The sequence below is a fragment of the Hibiscus syriacus genome, unplaced genomic scaffold (assembly GCF_006381635.1).
Source record: "Hibiscus syriacus cultivar Baekdansim isolate YM2019G1 unplaced genomic scaffold, ASM638163v2 tig00111197_pilon, whole genome shotgun sequence".
Taxonomy (NCBI): domain Eukaryota; kingdom Viridiplantae; phylum Streptophyta; class Magnoliopsida; order Malvales; family Malvaceae; genus Hibiscus; species Hibiscus syriacus.
Window position 1 is genome coordinate 559,695 of NW_024063013.1, and position 21,351 is coordinate 581,045.

Genomic DNA, 21,351 nt, shown 5'->3' on the forward strand with positions numbered 1-21,351 from the left:
TACCCATTTTAGTCCCTCATAGTTTAATTAATATTTATCTTAATCACCTATTAATTAATTAGTTTAAATTACACTATTAGTAATTATATTTTATATTAATTCAATATGCCCTTAATTTTGATATTTTACTTTTTAGTCAACAATATTTTGTTTCTTTTCATTTTTGACCCTGATTGTTTTTATATTTTGCAAATTAATATTATTGCTTTTTAATCATTATTTATTTATTATTTTGTTATTACTTTTATATTATTTTATTATTATTTTCATATTACTCACATAAATATATATTTGTAAATAATAATCTTTATTTATTTTCAATATCAAAGAAAAGGGCAGTCTTAATACAACCGGATGTCCTATTCTGGTATTTTAAATAATTAAATATTATAAAAATTATAATTTAGTTTTATTTAAATTATTTTTAGGAAAAATTATTACACATTTTAATATTTATGTATTTATCAATATTGAAGGAAAGAGCTGTCTTAAAGCAACTAGAAACCCTTTTCTAATATTTTTAAATAAATAAATATCTTACTATATTAAAATAATTTTTATTTTATTTTATTATTTTTAAATATCAAAAGAAAGAGCTGTCTTAAAGCACCTAGAAGCCCTTTTCTGATATGTTATTATATATATTTTCTTTCAATTATATTAATAATTTTGAAATAATAGGATTATAAATTAAATATATTTTGAATTTTTAAATTTCTAATAATAGAGACAATTTATAATTAAAAAGTACCAATTTTGGGCGTTGTAGGGGTGCTAATCCTTCCCTAAACGTAACCGACCACGAATCCCTTTTTATTATTAAAAAGAATGAATTTTTGGTTAAAACGCAGATTAGTTTATCTTTTAATCGATGTTTTCTTAAAAACTCTTTTAAAGGATGATTTTTAGGTATTCGACCTACCTGACCCAAAAGGCCGATGACGACTCCCAAATTATTTTTAAAAACCATTTATTCACATCACTTTTCCCGCCAAATAAATATTTCGTGCCTGGACGAAAACTGGTTACGACAGGTAGCATTAGGTTTATTAAGGACAACAATGGTGTTCTTTTAGTGAATGAGCATGATATTAAGAGGGCTTGGGGTAGTTACTTCTTTGGCTTATTTAATAACAGTGCCTCTCCCTATAGATATAGTATCGTTGATGGGTCACCCGACCACCATACTACGGCCAATGACTGCCCTACAAGTAGGATTGTGATTGAGGAAGTCAAAATGGCCCTTAGAAAGATGGGGAGGGACAAAGCTGTCGGTCCAGATCAAATTCCTATCACTGTGTGGTTTACCCTAGGAGAAGAGGGAGTTAAGTGGTTGATGAACATCTTTAATATTATTTTAGAGACTGCCAAGATGCCAGAGGAATGGAGAGAGTCTACGGTGATACCAATTCATAAGAATAAAGGAGATCCCTAATGTTGTGGTAACTATAGAGGTATTAAACTACTCATTCATACCATGAAGCTATGGGAAAGGGTGATAGAGGCTAGGTTGAGATAGATTACTAGGGTTTCGAAAAACTAATTTGGCTTTATGCCAGACAGGTCTACTACGGAGGCGATTCATCTACTTCGACGTCTTATGGAGAAATATAGGGGAAAAATAGAGTTCTTCACATGGCGTTCATTGAGATTGAGAAGGCGTATGATAGCGTACCCCGCGATACGATCTAGAAGACCTTGGAAACGAGACGGATCCCAACTGCTTATACATGGGCTATTCGTGACATGTACTGTAGATCTACTACTTATATCAAGACTACAGTTGGCGACACCAAGGCATTCTCGGTGGAAATCAGACTCCACCAGGGGTCGACTCTTAGCCTTGATTATGGATGACATCTATTGTGCGACACCACACGGTATTCCATGGTGTATGTTTTTCGCTGACGACATTGTCCTAGTTGTTGAAACAAAAAATGAGCTGAATAGTAGACTGGCTACCTGGAAGACCTCTTTGGAAGAAAAAGGTCTAAGGATCAATATTGAAAAGATAGAGTATTTATGTTCAAACTTCAGTGGGAACCAAAACGATGAAGATATAGAAGTATGCATCGAAGGACACGTTCTCCCCTCAAATGATTATTTCAAGTACCTAGGGTCTATGATACATAAAGATAGGGGTGTAGATGATGACGTTACACACCGTTTAAAGGCGTATTAACTAAAGTGGAGGGCTTCTACTGGAGTTTTGTGTGACAAGAAGGTGCCTCTAAAACTTAAGGGAAAATTTTATAGAATGACAATTAGACCAGCGCTGTTGTTTGGATCAGAATGTTGGACAATCAAGAAGGATCACGTAAGGAGGATGGAAGCTGCAAAAATGAGAATGCTTCGATGGGCATATGGTAGGACTCTGTGGGACATGACATCAAACTCTGCAATTAGGATGTCCTTGGGGGTGGTGTTTGTATCCGAAAAGTTGAAGGAGGGAAGACTACTGTGGTTTGGGCATGTCCTTAGGCGACAACCGTCGGATGCGGTCAGGAGGGTAGAGTCGATTACAGCCGACGATTCCAGAAAGAGAGGACGACCAAGAAAGAAGTGGGTAGACTGCTTGAGATCTGATTTGAAGGATTTAGCCCTTACCGAGGACATGACCTCTGACAGGAAAGTATGGAGACTTAAGACCAGGGTAGCCGAGTAGTGTGGGTCACAGTAATAGAGTGTAGCATCTCTGTCTTCTTTTTAATGCCTTTGTAGTAATTTCCATGACTTCTACTTTTTATACGTTTCTGGCATTGGAATTTATAAAGGCTTAGAACTAGGGTAGCGGAGTAGTGTTGCCTTAGTTTATAAATCCTATCACTGACTACTGTGTATCATTCTCTTCATGTTTCCCCTTTTTAAATTTAGCCCGGACTTAAGTTTCTGTCTATATGCAGAGATTTTTACGCTGGGATTTATTTGCTGGGATTACTTCCCATTACAGACGCGCATATGCAGACTGCATATGAAGATTGTTCAACTATGTATTTATTTATTTATTTATTTATTTATTTATACATGCATTGTATTTTATCTTTATTTTTAAATTTTCTGACTGTCAGAGGTCTTCCACGGAAGCTTCTCTCAACCTGGCATTGGGGGTAGCCTACTACCCTACCTCCTCCTTACCCCATTGTATATGGGAATAGGGTTTTGTTATTATTGTTGTTGGATCGAAAGAGGAACTTCATTGGTGAAAACAAAGTGAAGAACAATAAAGTGTTCTTCATTGGAACCAAAGGTTATAAACACAATTTGGGGTCAATTTTGGTTTGTTTAGCTATCAAAATCGGAGTATGGCCACCGATAAGTGGTGGTCAATGAGTGGCCGGTAACGTTAGAGTGAAAGCCTTGGGTCATTGAGGAGTCAGCCGAGAGAGAAGAGAGGTGAGATTTCTAAAAAGCATGAGGCTGCCGAGAGTTGAGTTTAGGGATAGGGTTTGCTAAATTTGGTTAAATATGATATATATATATATATATAAAGGTCATTACGAGTATTTTACGGCGTTTGTATAAAAACACCACTAAAGTATCAGTCTTTAGCAGCGTTTGTATAAAAACGCCACTAAATTACAAGCCATTTGCGGCGTTTTTGTAAAAACGCCACTAAAGTATAGTATTTAGCAACGTTTATATAAAAATGCCACTAAAGTATGAGTATTTAGCAGCGTTTATGCTTAAAACGCAACTAAAGTAAGACTCTTTAGCGGCATTTGTACAAAAATGCCACTAAAGTATAGTATTTAGCGGCATTTATATAAAAACGCCATTAAAGTATGAGTATTTAGCGTCGTTTATATAAAAACACCACTAAAGTATGAGTATTTAGTGGTGTTTATGCTTAAAACGCCACTAAAGTATGAGTATTTAGCAGCGTTTATATAAAAACGCCACTAAAGTATGAGTATTTAGCGGTGTTTATGCTTAAAACGCCACTAAAGTATAATATTTAGAGGCGTTTATGCTTAAAACACCACTAAAGTAAGATTTTTTAGCGGCATTTGTACAAAAATGCCACTAAAGTATAGTATTTAGCGGCGTTTATATAAAAACGACACTAAAGTACGATTTTTACCTACGTTTATTAAAAAAAATACCGTTAAAACCTATTTTGCTGTAGTATGAGTAAGATGGAATGAAGAAGAGGTGGGCTTGTTAGTTGTCTTTGTAGATGGATGGTGTTAGTCACATGCAAAGAAGACAAAGGAAAATAAGAAAAGAAGGTAAAAAACGGAAATGAAGGATATCATTTAAACAAAAATAAATTTTTAGAGTTGAAGAGGGGTCAATATGCTGTAATCTTCCATAGCAGTATTCCTTCATAGATATTAACTATCGTTAATAGTGAGATATCGATTGGTTATAAATCAATAACATTAATAATTAATTTATTACAAATCGATAATATTATTAATCAATTTATTAGATTTTAAATTTTAGTTGGAAAACGAAAACTAAGTATGACCTATTTGTATAGTTTACTCAAATAATTTAATTAGTAAAATGGGTTTTGAAGCTCAAACCCATTATTGGAAGGCGACTAGTCCGTTCCTACGCTAATTTAAAAGAGAAATGGAAGTCAATGCAACACCAGTTAAATTAACGCGGGCTATTTAACCCATTCATATTCTAACGTGGTTAGCCCTCGATCTAATGGCACGCGCCACCTCATCAAACGTGTCTACATAACGTAAACTACTATATTATCTCCACGTAGAGAACCATTCTCAACGAACAATTTCTAATGTGAAATGTCACGCGCTAAAACATAGTGAACATGTTATTATATGGGTAAAGTATATAAATAGTCCCTAAACTTTTAGTGCACTTGTATTTTGGTCACTCAACTTTTGAAACTTGTAATACAATCATCTAAATTTTAAATCGTTTTCATTTTTCTCTCTATCTTTACCTTTCTTTAGTTTTTACTGACGTGACAGTTAACCCTCTGTTAACCTTCTGTTTTTGCTGATGTGTCTTCTTCTTCAACAGGAAGTATTATGGTCAAATTGTTACTAAACATTTGCAGGAGATTCCACCATTTTATTTTGTCATTTTAAAGGAAAAAAAGCTACAAATCTTCCTTGATATGTTTCAAAACCCCACTTCACATTCCCTTGAAACTCATTCAATGATTCTCCATATTCACACTAAAACCAGAAATTTAAACCAGTGAGAAGGAGCGAGATTTCAATTGCATATACCTCTAGTAGAAATTATGTAATGTTTAGCTTCCGACCATGTGTTTGACATAAATATATATATATATATATATATATAAGTAAGAGAGAGTAAGCGTTAGCATTCTCAAACTCACAGCTTGTTTTAGTCCAAGCTTCAGTGTCTCGTCAACTTTTTAGAGTAGTTTGATATCACAAAACCTTCTTAAGAAAATGACCTAACTGTCCAAATAGCTCAAAAAGATTCCTAAATATTAAAGTAGCTCATGAAGGGATAAACTGTCAAATAAACGATAATGACCTTACCAAATATATAAGAAATCAGATATTGTTGGAAACTTCGACGAGTCCAACACACCCATTATAGAGGACCTAGAATATACCACTGATAGGGAAGCGGTGGCGGATTGATGAACGTTTCTCTTGTTGAAGAATCAAACCTAGAAAGCTCTAGACTCGATGAAGAACAAAGGTGATGAATATGGGAAGGTGGCGGCAGTCGCTAGGATTGTTTAGGGTTTCTTTTATGTGCTGGAATCAAGACAACACGATAAGAATAAAATAAAAAAAAGATAAATAAATGAAAGATGAAATAAGATAATAAAGAAATCAAAAGATCTCCCTTATGAAGGTGAACGGTAAAGATGATTGATGGTGCGGATGGATTTGTGGAAAAATAGATGGATAAGTGTCCTATCGAGCCCTCCTAGTCGCAATGAAAAGGCAAACACGATAAATGGCTCTAACCAACCCTCCTAGTCGCGATGAAAAGGCAAATTGGAGTGTGAAGATTAATCTCCCTCACAAGAACTTGAAAGAACTCCAGGAGAAGAAGCTTCGAAGGCACAAGGCAATCAGCACTTGCAAAAACGAACTCTCGTTGTATTATTAATCAAAGAAATCTGATTTACAAAGTTGAATGAAGCCTCCTTTATATAGGGGCTGAATTCTAAAGGTCCTAAATAACTAAAGAATAAAATATTAATAAACTAAACATGTTTTAACTCTAATTCCTAATAAAATAATAATAACTAAAAATATTGTTTTAACCCAACCTTAATTCCTAATAAAATAATAAATCTGATCCTAAAAGATAATTAATCATCCTATATTAAATTATATTACAAATAATCAATATAAATATTGAAAATTCGTAATATTTACAAAATAACGTATTAATCCCGTATAGGATTTCCTTCATGCACCGTCTTCAGTAAAATGACCATATCTTGAGTTCCCGATATCGGATTGATGCGATTCAAGAACCGTTGGAAAGATAAGAGACAGACGGTTGTATCTCCAGAAGACATGTCGACCGGATAACAACTGGATCCCCTTCAAAAAGTTGTTGCAAATATGCTACTATTAGACCCTTCCGGATGAATGCTTGAACTGCGATTTGAAGCTTGTCTTTAAGAAGTTTGGTCTGGCCTCGTGTGATAGGGCCAAGTGGTATAGTAAATTCATCATCCTTAGCTTTAGGGCATGTGGTGCATGTATCATCTCCCCCTTCCTTAAAAGGATTCGTCCTCGAATCTGAAATATCAAAAGGAGATAAGTCAGAAACATTAAAGGATGCACTCACGTTATACTCACCAGGAAGATCAATGTGGTAGGCGTTGTCATTGATTCGTTCAAGAACTTGGAATGGGCCATCACCTCGTGGGTCTAGCTTGGATTTCCTTTGTGTCGGGAACCTTTCTTTTCTCATGTGAACCCATACCCAATCTCCTGGTTCAAAGGTGACATGTCGTCGGCCCTTGTTAACTCGGTTTGCGATTGCCTCGTAGGTTTTCTCCATCTTAAGTTTGGCTTTGGCGTGAATGTCTTTGACAAGGGCAACCTTCTTTTCACCATCTAAACTGGCAACCTGATCTAAAGGTAAGGGAATAAGATCCAAAGTAGTTAGTGGGTTAAAACCATAAACTATTTCGAATGGAGAATAACATGTTGTGGAGTGAATGGATCGATTATAAGCAAACTCAACAATAGGTAAACATTCTTCCCAATTACGGGTATTCTTACCTACCACAATTCTTAGCAAAGATCCTAGAATCCGATTTATTACTTCGGTTTGTCAATCGGTTTGAGGATGACAAGAAGTGGAATAGAGAAGTTTTGTGCCAATCTTACCCCATAATACCTTCCAAAAGTGGCTTATGAACTTAGTGTCACGATCGGACACAATGGTGCGAGGAATGCCATGAAGGCGGACTATTTCTCGAAAGAATAAATTAGCAATATGTGTGGCATCGTCCTTTTTATGGCAAGGAATGAAGTGTGCCATCTTTGAGAATTTGTCCACAACCACAAAAATACTATCTCATCCTTTCTTAGTGCGGGGTAAGCCAAGTATAAAATCCATTGATAAATCGATCCAAGGAGAAGAAGAAATTGGTAAAGGCGTATACAAACCATTAGGATTTACCTTTGACTTTGCTTGTTTGCACGTGATGCATGATGCACAAATCTTTTCCACTGTTTTACGCATTTGCGGCCAAAAGAAGTGTTCCATGATCATATCAAGTGTTTTGTGAATACCGAAGTGTTCCATAAGTCCTCCGGCATGTGACTCGTGAACCAAGAACTCTCGCAAAGAGCCTTGTGGTATACACAACCTGTTCATGCGAAAAAGAAAGCCATCTACAAGATAAAACTTGTTAAAAGCACCTTTTACACATTGTGTATAAATCTCAGAAAAATTTGGATCGTTAGGATAAAGTTCTTTGATATGTGCAAAACCCAGAACAATATCATGCATTCGAGTGATAAGTGTGTATCGTCGGGATAATGCATCAGCTACGATGTTATCTTTCCCTTGTTTGTATTTGACGATGTAAGGAAAAGATTCAATGAACTCAACCCATCGAGCATGTCGTTTGTTTAACTTACCTTGTCCATTTAACCATTTGAGTGATTCATGGTCCGTGTGAATGACAAACTCTTTAGGGAGAAGATAGTGTTGCCACACTTTGAGTGCTCGGACGAGTGCAAGAAGTTCCTTGTCGCAGGTAGAGTATTTCAATTGTGCACCTTTTAACTTTTCACTAAAGTAAGCAATAGGTTGTCTTTCTTGCATGAGGACGACACCAATGCCTATGCCTGAAGCATCACATTCTAGCTCAAAGGTGTTAGAAAAATTGGGAAGACGAAGAATAGGGGCAGAACATAACTTATCTTTAAGAAGTTCAAAAGCTTTTTGTTGTAGTGGTCCCCATTTAAATTCAACTGACTTTTTGATGATCTCGGTTAATGGTGCAGCAATGGTTGAGAAATCTTTGACAAAACGACGGTAGAAACTTGCCAAACCATGAAAAGATCTTACCTCGGTGATGGAAGTAGGCGTGGGCCATTCTTGAATTGCCTTGATGTTCTCTTTATCTACATGAATACCCTGTACACTAACTATAAAGCCTAAAAACATAAGCTTATCACTGCAAAACACACACCTATCCATGTTAGCATATAAATGTTCTCGTCGAAGAACTTCGAGAACCATTCGAACGTGAATGACATGAGAATCAAAAGAAGATGAGTATATAAGAATGCCATCAAAGTAAACGAAAACAAATTTACCTATAAACTCCTTAAGAACGTGATTCATTAATCTCATGAAGGTGCTTGGAGCGTTTGTGAGTCCAAAGGGCATAACAAGCATTCATACAAGCCGAACTTTGTCTTGAATGATGTTTTCCATTCGTCACCTTCTTTCATTCGAATTTGATGGTAACCACTCTTCAAGTCAATTTAGGTGAAGATACTTGCACCATGTAGTTCATCCAACATATCATCTAGGCATGGAATAGGATGCCTATACTTGATTGTTATCCGATTGATAGGTCGACAATATACACACATTCGGAATGTGCCATCTTTCTTTGGAACTAGAATGACGGGAACTGAACAAGGACTAAGACTCTCACGGATGTGTCTTTTTTGTAATAATGAATCTATTTGTCGTTCCAATTCCTTCGTTTCCTCAGGATTGCATCGGTAAGCGGAGCGGTTTGGTATGGTTGATCTAGGGATGAAGGCGATTTGATGTTTGATTCCTCTTGTAGGTGGTAAACCATCCGGTGGGTTGCTTAAGACATCTTGAAACTCCTGTAATAGAGAACAAAACACACTAGGCAAATCTGTGATGTTAGTGATAGTTGATAAAATGGAGTCCTTGAAACAGACTAGAATGCACGGCCTATTTTGAAAAAGGGTATCTCTCATGTCTTTTGCACTCGCATAAATGTTTTGAGACACTCTTTTATTTTCACATTGAGGTTCACTCACCACCCGTGGGTTATTTGTTTGGCTTTTATCGGTTGTGACCTCTTTTGTCTTTTGTTTCAAATTCCCTGTTTCATTGAGAATTCGTTGTTGATCTATGAGAATCTCTTTGGGGGGTAGGGGGTTAAGTCGGAACGGTTTACCTTTTATTGGAATTGTGTAAATGTTCTTTCGACCATAATATATGACGTCGTTGTCGTATTGCCAAGGTCGTCCTAAGAGAATGTGGGATGCTTGCATCGGAATTACATCACACCATATGTCGTCACAATACTTTCCCATCTTGATATTAACGAGGCATTGTTTAACCACCTTCATCTCGGCACTCTCATTAAGCCATTGTAAATAATAAGGTTTCGGATATCGTTGGCAAGGAAGTTTGAGTGATTCAACAACGTTGGAGCTAATGGCGTTGACACAACTACCATTATCAATGATGATGGAGAATGGTTGTTCCTTGATTAGGCAGCATGTGTGGAAGATGTTGGAACGTCGTATGTCAGACTCGTCGGATGCTTGGATGTTCAATGTATGACGGATCACCAAGATTGTGCCATTGTACTCATCGCTTCCATAGTCATCACTGTCTTCTTTGGCTTCGGCATGTGCTGGAATGTCGGCGATGTCGTCATCGGAGTCAGAATTGTAAGATCCATCACCTAGTATGGTTAAGGTCCTCGTGTTTGGACAATTGCGGCTGATATGGCCTCTTCCTAAGCATTTAAAACACTTGATGTCTCTTACTCGGGTGTCGTCTTTAGGGGCTGGAAGTGTCTCATTCTTCTCTGGTCATTGTTTTTCTTTGTCGAGTTTGTCATCTCTCGACTTTTTTTGAGAAGATGGAGTAGAAGATGAGGAAGGATTTGAAGGATTACCTTGGTAAGAGAATGAAGTACCTTGGTAATGTTCTCTGAATCAGAATCTCCTTTGTATTTGTGCTTCGATTGTCATTGCTTTCTTTAGTGTATCTTCGAGGTTTTCGTACCCATGGAGATCAAGAAGATCAGTGATGTTTGAGTTTAAGCCAACGACGAATCATACATGGTGTCCTCTTCTTCTTCAGTTATGTTAGCCCTATTGAGTAAGGACTGCATCTCCTTGTAGTAATCTTCAACTGAACTTCTACCTTGTCGAAGTCGGTGTAGTCGTTGTTTAACTTCTCGTGTATAATGTGTCGGTAGGAATCGGTTCCTCATGGCATGTTTGAGTTCGGTCCAAGACGTGATTGGTTGAATTTGGTAGTTGTCGATCTTTTTCCTTGTTTGCATCCACCAAGTGTGAGCATATCCTTCGAATTCCAAGGTGATGAGGGGAACTTGTTCAGCTTGGGGGCAGTCATGGTATGCGAACAAGAGATCAAATTTTTCTTCCCAATCGATGTACTTGTCTGGGTCGTAGTATCCTTTAAAAGACGGGATCGTGAACTTTGGTTTTGCAAAGAGTTCGGGTGTTTGAAAACATGGTTGTGCTCGCCTGGGGGCCAAAAGTTCAGCATTGTTTGGCCTTGGATTCTGGTTTGGTTGATCCAGTTGTAGTTCTTTCCGTTCTCTCAAGGCATTGTTAAGTTGATCAAATTGAGTTATGAGTCATTCAAGTGCGGCTAAGATAGCCGTAAGTGTCTCATTGTTATTTTCGCCCATCCTGCAATTATAACACTCAAAAGAAGATTTTAAAGTAGAATAAAAATAAAATAAATTCAACAAAGCAAGAAACCTCACAAGTCACTCCAAGAAAGTAACACAACGAGAGGCAAGTAAGCCGATCTTGTACTCTTTAAAACTCACTTTACCAAGTAGTCTTTCACAGTTCGTATCGGAGTTTGATTACTAGCAAAGGCGATAAGAAAAACCTAAAAGCTCTAAGAGGCCAAACAAAGGTTAGACTCCAAGAGAACGAGAATGCAAAGAAGGAAGAAGTATGCAAACTCTTTAGTCCTACTAACACTAAGAAGATAATGTGTTAGATAATGCAAAAGAACAATAACGAGGAAAAAAAAAAGAACCTAAAGCACTAAGAGTCAAAGAAAAAGGGACCAAACCAGAAAACCTAGAAAACGCTGGATCAACTTGAGCAACGTTTTTGAGGGGATTACCGGTGTCCGAAAATTCTGAAAAATTTCTAGAATGTCTCTCGATGCGTCAAGAAACCACCTGTAAAATTTCAGAACCAAATACCTTCAATAGTATCCAGTAGACTCTGTTGAACGGTGAGTCCTCAAACAATCTGTTTTTCTTGATCACTTTTTTCGAAGTTGTTCTTGATCTCTAAAAATTCTGATATTTTGTGTTAATGATCTAAAATATATGAAGTTTCAATCTGGAAATTTTCACCACAAAATTCCTCCTGTATAATTTTCAAGAAATTCGACAATATTCTAGACCGAATCTGCTGATAAAACTTGAATGATGTATTTTAAGGCTCTAATGAACTCTGATTGAAGTAAATTTTGGACTGGAAATTAAAATTAAGATGGATATGATATCTGCAGAAAATAAGCCCTAAATACATTCGTTTGCAATTTTTTTGAAATTTTGGCTTTTTTGTTTTTTTTTTTGCCTTTTTTTGCCTTTTTGCCTTTTTTTGTTTTTTTTGTTGAAAAAAATAGCAAACTAACAAGAAGGATTTGAATCTAAATTAAAATTAAATAAAAAGAACCTGAAACGATGAATCTTCTCTGAACTAGCTCTGTTGGGGTACCTTGACAGTTTTGTGTGCAAGAACAAGCAAGATTGCTTGCTTCTTTCCAGAAGTCGGCCCAACTCTGATACCAATTTATAGGGAAGCGGTGGCGGATTGATGAACGTTGCTCTTGTTGAAGAATCAAACCTAGAATGCTCTAGACTCGATGAAGAACAAAGGTGATGAATATGGGAAGGTGGCGGCAGTCGCTAGGATTGTTTAGGGTTTCTTTTATGTGCTGGAATCAAGACAACACGATTAGAATAAAATAAACAAAAGATAAATAAATGAAAGATGAAATAAGATAATAAAGAAATCAAAAGATCTCTCTTATGAAGGTGAACGGTAAAGATGATTGATGGTGCGGATGGATTTGTGGAAAAATAGATGGATAAGTGTCCTATCGAGCCCTCCTAGTCGCAATGAAAAGGCAAACACGATAAATGGCTCTAACCAACCCTCCTAGTTGCGATGAAAAGGCAAATTGGAGTGTGAAGATTAATCTCCCTCACAAGAACTTGAAAGAACTCCAGGAGAAGAAGCTTCGAAGGCACAAGGCAATCAGCACTTGCAAAAACGAACTCTCGTTGTATTATTAATCAAAGAAATCTGATTTAAAAAGTTAAATGAAGCCTCCTTTATATAGGGGCTGAATTCTAAAGGTCCTAAATAACTAAAGAATAAAATATTAATAAACTAAACATGTTTTAACTCTAATTCCTAATAAAATAATAATAACTAAAAATATTGTTTTAACCCAACCTTAATTCCTAATAAAATAATAAATCTGATCCTAAAAGATAATTAATCATCCTATATTAAATTATATTACAAATAATCAATATAAATATTGAAAATTCGTAATATTTACAAAATAACGTATTAATCCCGTATAGGATTTCCTGCATGCACCATCTTCAGTAAAATGACCATATCTTGAGTTCCCGATATCGGATTGATGCGATTCAAGAACCGTTGGAAAGATAAGAGACAGACGGTTGTATCTTCAGAAGACATGTCTACCGGATAACAACTGGATCCCCTTCAAAAATTTGTTGCAAATATGCTGCTATTAGACCCTTCCGGATGAATGCTTGAACTGCGATTTGAAGCTTGTCTTTAAGAAGTTTGGTCCGGCCTCGTGTGATAGGGCCAAGTGGTATAGTAAATTCATCATCCTTAGCTTTAGGGCATGTGGTGCATGTATCAACCACCCACACTAGATCAACACTTTTAACGTTAGTTAGACTTTTATCTTTTAAATGCTTAGTGCACAATAATACTTAGACGACAAGGCCGACCATATATCATTCAAGTGGTATAACCAGCCATATATCAATCAGGCGCCAGAGCCGGCCATATTAACACAAGTGTACTAAGAACTTAGAAATAACTAAGGCTTAATCGAGAAACTTAAAAGAAGAGAAAAATTTTATTGATAAAAAATACAATTACAAAATTACCTAGTTACCCCACTACTTTAGTCTTCTCTATCTCTAAAGCTATCTTTCTCTAGCTCACACTTTTGGCATCCTTTTCTCACTTTTTCACTCTTACTACAATGGTTAAAACTTACCCCTATTTCTAGTGGCCATTAGATTGTTGACACATGTAAACATCTTAGCCATTTAACACTAAAAATATCTAGATTCTTCTAATAAATAATTCTAGAAATAATATTGGATAATACATATATCTAGATTTTCCATGGATATTTTTACACATCTACCATTTCCATATTATTCTAGAATATTCCTAATATATATATATATACACACACACATTAAATGACACATAATTCTTTAGGATTTGCATTGTCTTATAACACCCCCTCAATGCAAACTTCCTTTCATAGATGATTTGCAGATCATTCCAAGTGCTTCTCTGAACTTCTCAAACTTTGGTCTACTTAGACTCTTCTTAAAAATATCTACAACTTGTTCAACTGTCTTTGTTTGCACCATCTTGATCTCTCCTTCAAGGACCTTCTCACAAATATAGTGATAATGCACTTCTATATGTTTTGTCATTACATGAAATACTGGATTCTCTGCTAGACGTATAGCTGATAGGTTATCGAAGAAAAGTCTTACTTGGTAATCTATTGACTGATGAAGATATTCCATTAGTTGCTTCAACCAAGTACTTTCTTGTGTTACTGATGTTGCTGATCGATATTCTTCTTCGGTGCTTAATAAGGATATTATTGGTTGTCTCTTGCTACACCATGATATTGCTCCCGATCCAAGACTGTACATGTACCAGTTGTCAATCGTCGTATATCATAGTCTCCAGCATAATCGGTGTCACAATATCCAGTTACCTGACATTTCTTTGTTTTCTTGTATAAAATGCCAAAAATAATTGTGCCTTTAACTTACCTCAAGATGCATTGTATTGCGTCAAGGTGAGGCTTCTTCGGATTGCTGATGTATCGACTAGCTACTCCAATTGCATAAGTTATGTCTGGTCAACTTAGTGTGAGATAGATAAGACTTCCAACCAACTGTCGATACATGGTAACATCTTCTAAACTTTTTTCCTTCATCTGCTCGTAGTTTTATATTAGAACCCATAGGAGTTGAGATAGGGTTGCAATTAAGAATCTCATACTTTTGTAAAAGATCTTGTGTATATTTCTGTTATCCCAGAAATAATCCTTCCTTCGTATGCTTCACTTTGAGTCCAAGAAAATATTTGAGTTCTCCAAGCTCTTTCATATGAAATCTGATAGAAAGATTTTCCCTTGTTCTTTGGATCTCATTGTAATGATCTACCGTGATTATTAAGTCATTTATATATACTAGCACTATGACTAGTTTTCATTGATATTCTTTCACAAATAAACTGGAATCTGAAGGAGCAACTGTAAAACCACTTTGTATCAAGAACTCGCTGATCTTCTCGTACAATGCTCTTGGAGCTTGTTTCAAGCCATAGAGTGCATTCTTTAACTTGTAGATATACTTGTGATGGATATTGTTCTCAAAGCCTCTTGGTTTCTCCATATATATGTCTTTTTCAAGTTCTCCATCTAAGAAAACATTCTTGATATCCATCTACCACAACTTCCAAGACTTACTAGCAGCCAAAGCCAGTAAGATTCGAATTGTTGTGATCTTTACCACGAGGCAAAATGTTTCTTCATAATCTAGCCCATATTGTTGAGAAGAACCTCTAGCAACAAGTCGAGCTTTATACATATCAATGGAGCCATTTGGTCGAGTCTTCACCTTGTAAGCCTATTTACAGGATATTACATTCACATCTTTTGGCTTTGGAACTAAATACCATGTCTGATTTTCTTTTAGTGTCGTAATTTCTTCTTCTATAACTTTCTTCCACTCTTGGATTTTTTCAACTTCTTAATAAGTGGAAGGCTCAATAGGTTTAGATTAATCCACAAAGGCAGCATTAACATACCTTGGATTAGGTTGTCTTGTCCTAGTTGATCTTCGTAATTCTTGTGTGTTCTTCTCAAATTTCATTTGACTTGGAAGAAACTCCTCGGATGTAGGTTGATGTACACCAGTCTTCCATGGAGTCTTTTCCTTGGAGGATGAGTCTTCATTTTTTTCACTTAGATCCCATGTTTGTTATTCCCCTTCTTCTTTTTCTTTTGGAATTTCTTATAAGCCATGAGATTCTGGAAGCTCGATCTTTTTAGGTGACCACCATGAAGAAGCTTTATCAAATACCACAGTTTTTGAAGTGTGACATTTTCCAGTAGTTGGATCACAACACCTCTATCTTTTTCATGCATAATCATAGCCAACAAATATACATCACATTGCCTTCTTCTCAAATTTGCTCCTTAGGTCATCTGGTACGAAGACATAGCATATACATCCAAATACGTTGAGATGAATGACAGTTGGCTTGATCTTCCATAGTCTCTCAAATGGTGAAATAAATCCCAACTTTGCTTGTGGGAGCCTATTAATCACGTATGACGCTATCCTTATACATTCAGCCCAGAATCTTCCCGATACATTCCTAACATGAAGCATGCTTCGACAAGTTTCAGCAAAGTGACATTTTTGCGCTCTTTCACTCCATTTTGTTGCGGAGTATTTGCGCAAGTTAATTGACTTTTGATCTTGAGCTTTTCAAGGTAGATATTAAACTAAGTCGATAAATATTCTCTTCCATTATCTGTGCGTAGACACTGAATTTTCTTATTGAGTTCACTTTCTATCTTCTTCTTGAACTCTTTGAACTTTAGAAAAGTATCTGACTTTTTTTTATAAAGTAAATACACACGTACTTTGAGAAGTCATCGATGAATGTAACCATATACTTCATTCTTCCGATTGATGCTTGTTTTATTGGGCCAAAGACATATGATTGTATGAGTTCTAGTGGTGTATTATACTGATGCTATGACTCCTTGAATGAAAATTGGTGAGCTTTGCCAAATTGACATCCATCGCATACTGTATTTTTTCGGATATCTACTTGAGGAAGCCCTTTTACTATGTGTCTCTTCATCATCTTCTTTAACTTGTTGTAACTCACTTGCACAAGTGGTTCATGCCAAAGATCACCCATTTCATTTTTATCAATTTTTTCCACATATGTTGTTTCTACAGACAACACATAGACCGAATCTATTCTTCTTCTTTTCATAATTGGATAGACAATCACCTTCATTCTCTTGAATACAGTCACATCTTCAGGCTCAAAGAGCATATAATTCCCTTTTGTTGTTAGTTGTGACATTTTCAATAGATTCTTCTTTAAACCAATGACAAGATACACCTTCTCGAGTTAAAGCTGGTGAAAGCCTTCTTTTGAAAGTGTTGTCTTCCCTATATGAGAAATAGACAACCTTGAATTATTGATCGTCAACACTACTCTTCTTCTTTTGTATTCATCCATGTCTTACAACTTCTTCTCGTCATTGGTCATATGATTAGAGCACCCCAGAATCGACGATCCAATTATCTTTATAGTTTATTTTTAACTTCATGGTTGTTACGAGACCTTGTTCCTCCATGTCTTCCTCTATCTCTTCTTCATCAACTCCAATAGAAAATCTAGCTTCTGCATCTCATTCTTCCTCACTAATGGATGCTTCCAATGTGACCTCTTTCTTCTCCTCCTTTGTGGTGGCCATGTTTCCTTGGAAAGTTCGTCTCCTAGGGAATCTACAGTCTCGAGAAAAATGACCCTTCTTGCCACAGTTGAAGCATTCACCTTTTATTCTTTTATCATTCCCCTCATGTTGTTGGCGGTGGTCTTCTCTTCCTCGTCGAGCTCCCCCGAATTATTGCTTCTTTTTTTTGAATGGCGCTTGCCTCTTTGTGTCCACATTTCTTTCGTCACTTCTTGTCTTTGAGGCGTAAATTTCTTCTTGTTCGTGAAGAGTGTCTCTTCTTCGTCTTTTATGGTTACTCTATTCATTTGTTTAGCTAATGCCTCTTGATTAGCCAATAGGTTCTCCAACACTACCAATGATGGTTGAGTAGGCCATCTCCTCACAGTGGCTATAAATCCATTATACTTAGGCCTTAGACCATTGATAATAATTCTCTTCATCCTTGCCTCACTTACTTTCTCTTCAGGGGCAAGTTGAGATATCTCACGACAAATAGATTTCACCATGGTGAAATATTGAAAAATAGTTAGGTTGCCTTGTGAGATACCTACAATCTCATTTTCCAACACTTGGAGGCGTGCTTTATTCTTCTTCGAAAATAATTTTTCTAAAGTCTCACAGGCTGCCTTTGATGTCTTCTCGTCACGGATGTGCTCCAATAGGTCATCCTCGATTGTAGTCTTTAAAATAAATAAAGCCTTCCCAGCCTTTATGTTCCATTTTCGCAAGACTTCGGCATTTTCCTTTACTAGAGGAGTTGTATCGCTGCCAACTACTATTTTCCACAAATCTTGACCTTGTAGGTAAGATTCTATGCAGGTTTGCCAATAACCATAGTTGTGGTTATTGAGCTTCTTGATTCTACTGCTCGTACTTACAAGATCTTCTATCATTAAAGATGTCTGATGTCAAGTAGACTTTGTCCCAGACCAATGAGCTTCACAGTTCCTAACTGTGCTCCGAAAGAATCTTCCCTTAGAGCCTTATTGTTAACACATCGATGTAAGCGTCCAACGCTTACAAAAGTTTTCCTCCACTAGAAACGGTTCCGAACCACCTGCTCTGATACCAATTGTTGAAAACTTCGACAAGCCCAACACACCTACTATAGAGGACCTAGAATATACCACTCACACTACACCAACACTTTTGACGTTGGTTAGCATTTTATCTTTTAAATTCTTAGTGCACAACAATACTTAGGCGGCAAGGCTAACCATATATCGTTCAGGCGGTATAACAAACGATATATCAATCAGGCGGCAGAGCCGACCATATAATAGAACTAACATAAGTGCACAAAGAACATAGAAATAACTAAGGCTTAATCGGGAAACTTAAGAGAAGAGAAAAATTTTATTCATATAAAATACAATTATAATATTACCCATTTACCCCACTACTTTACTCTTCTCTATCTCTAAAGCTCTTTTTCTCTAGTTCACACTTTTGACACCATTTTTTCATTTTTTTCACTCTTACTACAATGGTAAAAGATCACCCTATTTCTAGTGGCCATTAGATTATTGACACATGTCAACATCTTAGCAATTTAACATTAAAAATATCTAGATTCTTCTAATAGATAATTCTAGATATAATATTAAGTAATACAAATATTTAGATTTTTCCATGGATATTTCTACACATATACTATTTCCATATTATTCTAGAATTCCTAATATATATATATATACACACACACATTAAATGAAACATATAATTCTTTAGGATTTAAATTATCTTCTAATAGATATATTTGACTCAGACCTCAACAATTGAAGTTGTTACTACAACTATGACTTGTGTTGAAAACAACTAGGTTTTCTTTATTTTTGGCTATGTAGATGAAAACAACAGAATAATACAGAAAGAAATGATCGAAGAAGAAGAACGAAGAGAGAGCTAGAGAGGGGAAGAGAAGGAAATACCTCCTACCGATCCCGAGTTAGATTTCCTTGTAGCAATACTGGGTGTGCTTGTGAACCTAGTGGAGAAGGATGAACATAACAGGTTCACATACCTTTTTTTGCATTCAGTGCAGTGGTTGGGAAATGTGTGTGAGAAGAAGAATAAGAACAATAAATAACTGCCACGTTAGGAAAAAAAGAAGGTTAATTGCCATGTTAGCAAAAATTAACGGAACGTAACGACATGGACAAAAAATGAAAACGAATTAGAAGTTTGATGACTGTATTGCAAGTTTCAAAAGTTGGGTGACCAAAATGCAAGCGCCCTAAAAGTTTGGGACTATTTATATACTTTACCCTTATTATATTGTCGGAAGGAAAACAATGGAATTATAAAATGCAAAAGATTAAATAAAAAATATTTTCCCAAGAAATTTTGTTTTTTCTCCCTTCGATCTTCGTTGATTTTGACATTCTTAATCGACTGGTAATTCAATCTCATCTATTTCTTTGAAGATCAGTAAATGCCAATTTATCTCATTTTTTATCATTTACTGTTTTGTTTTTCCCTTATTTTTTGGTTATTTGATTTCGTTACCACTAATGCCTAATGGTCTTCTTTGTATGATATCCGACGGTTTTTTATTTTGAGATTATTGTTTTTCAAAATCAAATGAATTGTAGAGGCTTTGATCTTTACATGAATCCCGCCAATATTTAGGGAAAGCTGTAGTTCTTTTTTTTTTTTGTTCTACATTGAATTAAAGTTTTCTGGTGAAATTGATACTTAGTGTATATGTGGTGTTTATTTTGGTTCCTTCCGAATTGATTTTTTTTATAGGAATCGAAGTTTTGGAAGTTTAAAAATGGCAAGTGAGTTTGGGGATACAGCTAGCCGTTCGCCTCCAAATCCATCTTGCTCTAGTAACAATGCTAACGGTGATGCAGGTAATTTTGAGTGCGCAATATCTTCTTTGATTTGGCTCAAGATCCCATTGTTACTTTATGTGGTCATCTTTTCTGCTGGCCTTGCCTATACAAATGGCTTCATATTCACTCCCGGTCCCGTGTGTGTACTATTTGCAAAGCCCTTATTGAGGAAGAAGAGCTAGTTCCTTTGTATGGAAGGGGGAAGTCATCTAGTGATCCTAGGTCTAGATACATCCCGGGTGTTAATATTCCGAATCGTCCGGCTGGACAGAGACCTGAGACAGCTCCTCCACCTGAACCAAATCAGTTTCCCCATAATGGGTTTGGATTCATGTGAGGGTTGAGAGGTTTTGCACCAATGGCAACAGCTAGGTTTGGGAATTTCACTCTGTCTGCTGCCTTTGGTGGTCTTCTCCCATTATTGCTTAACCTTCAAGTGAATGGGTTTCCTGATGCTGCAATGTTTGGTCCTGCTGGGTTTCCTTATGGGTTTTCAAATTCATATCATGGTGGTCATGCTCATGGATACCACCATCACCATCACCACTACCATGTACCATCTTCATCATCGTACTGCTCAAGGCCAGTAGGACCATTATTTGAAGATGCTGTTCCTGTTTATCATTGTCTGTGTTATCTTTGCAATGATTTATCAATAAACCAAATCTGCTATCACAGCTTAAATCTCTAATCATGTTAAGAGTGTTGATTCGATGCTTTGTGTAAATTCAAGACTGAAATTTATTTTGTTTCAGTGATTGAGGAATTGTTTTCGTTATTTAGTTTTGTTTATTGAAGGTTTCCATCAATATATGGAATGCAGCTTGCATGCTTCAGCATTTATGCATTGAAAATCTCTTCTATGATTAAAACGCATCGTGTTCTAGCAGTTGCAATGTCTTGATTGATTTGACTTTTACCCACTATATGATATCAATAATGTCCATTACGGTTAGTATGAGAGTTGATTAATAGGAAGATAATTTTCCAAACATGTAAACGAATCAAACGAACACGAACTGAGTATATTCATGTTCTTTCGTTTAACTTTAATAGAATAAATGAACACGAACATAAACGAACAAAAAATTTATTGTTCGTGTTTGTTCGTTAAGGAATGTAGATTATTTGTGTTCGTTCATTTAAATGAAAAACGAACACAAATGAACGAACATAAATGAATGGATGCAAACGAACATAAACGAACACAACAAACAAACGTAAACAAACACAATAAACAAACGTAAACGAACCTGCACAAACA

The 21,351-nt window shown here is 36.1% G+C and overlaps 1 pseudogene; it reads left to right on the forward strand.

The window, feature by feature from the left end:
- Nucleotides 1-20,023: 20,023 nt before the first annotated feature.
- LOC120155548 lies at nt 20,024-20,853 on the forward strand (annotated as a pseudogene).
- The last annotated feature ends 498 nt before the right edge of the window (nt 20,854-21,351 follow it).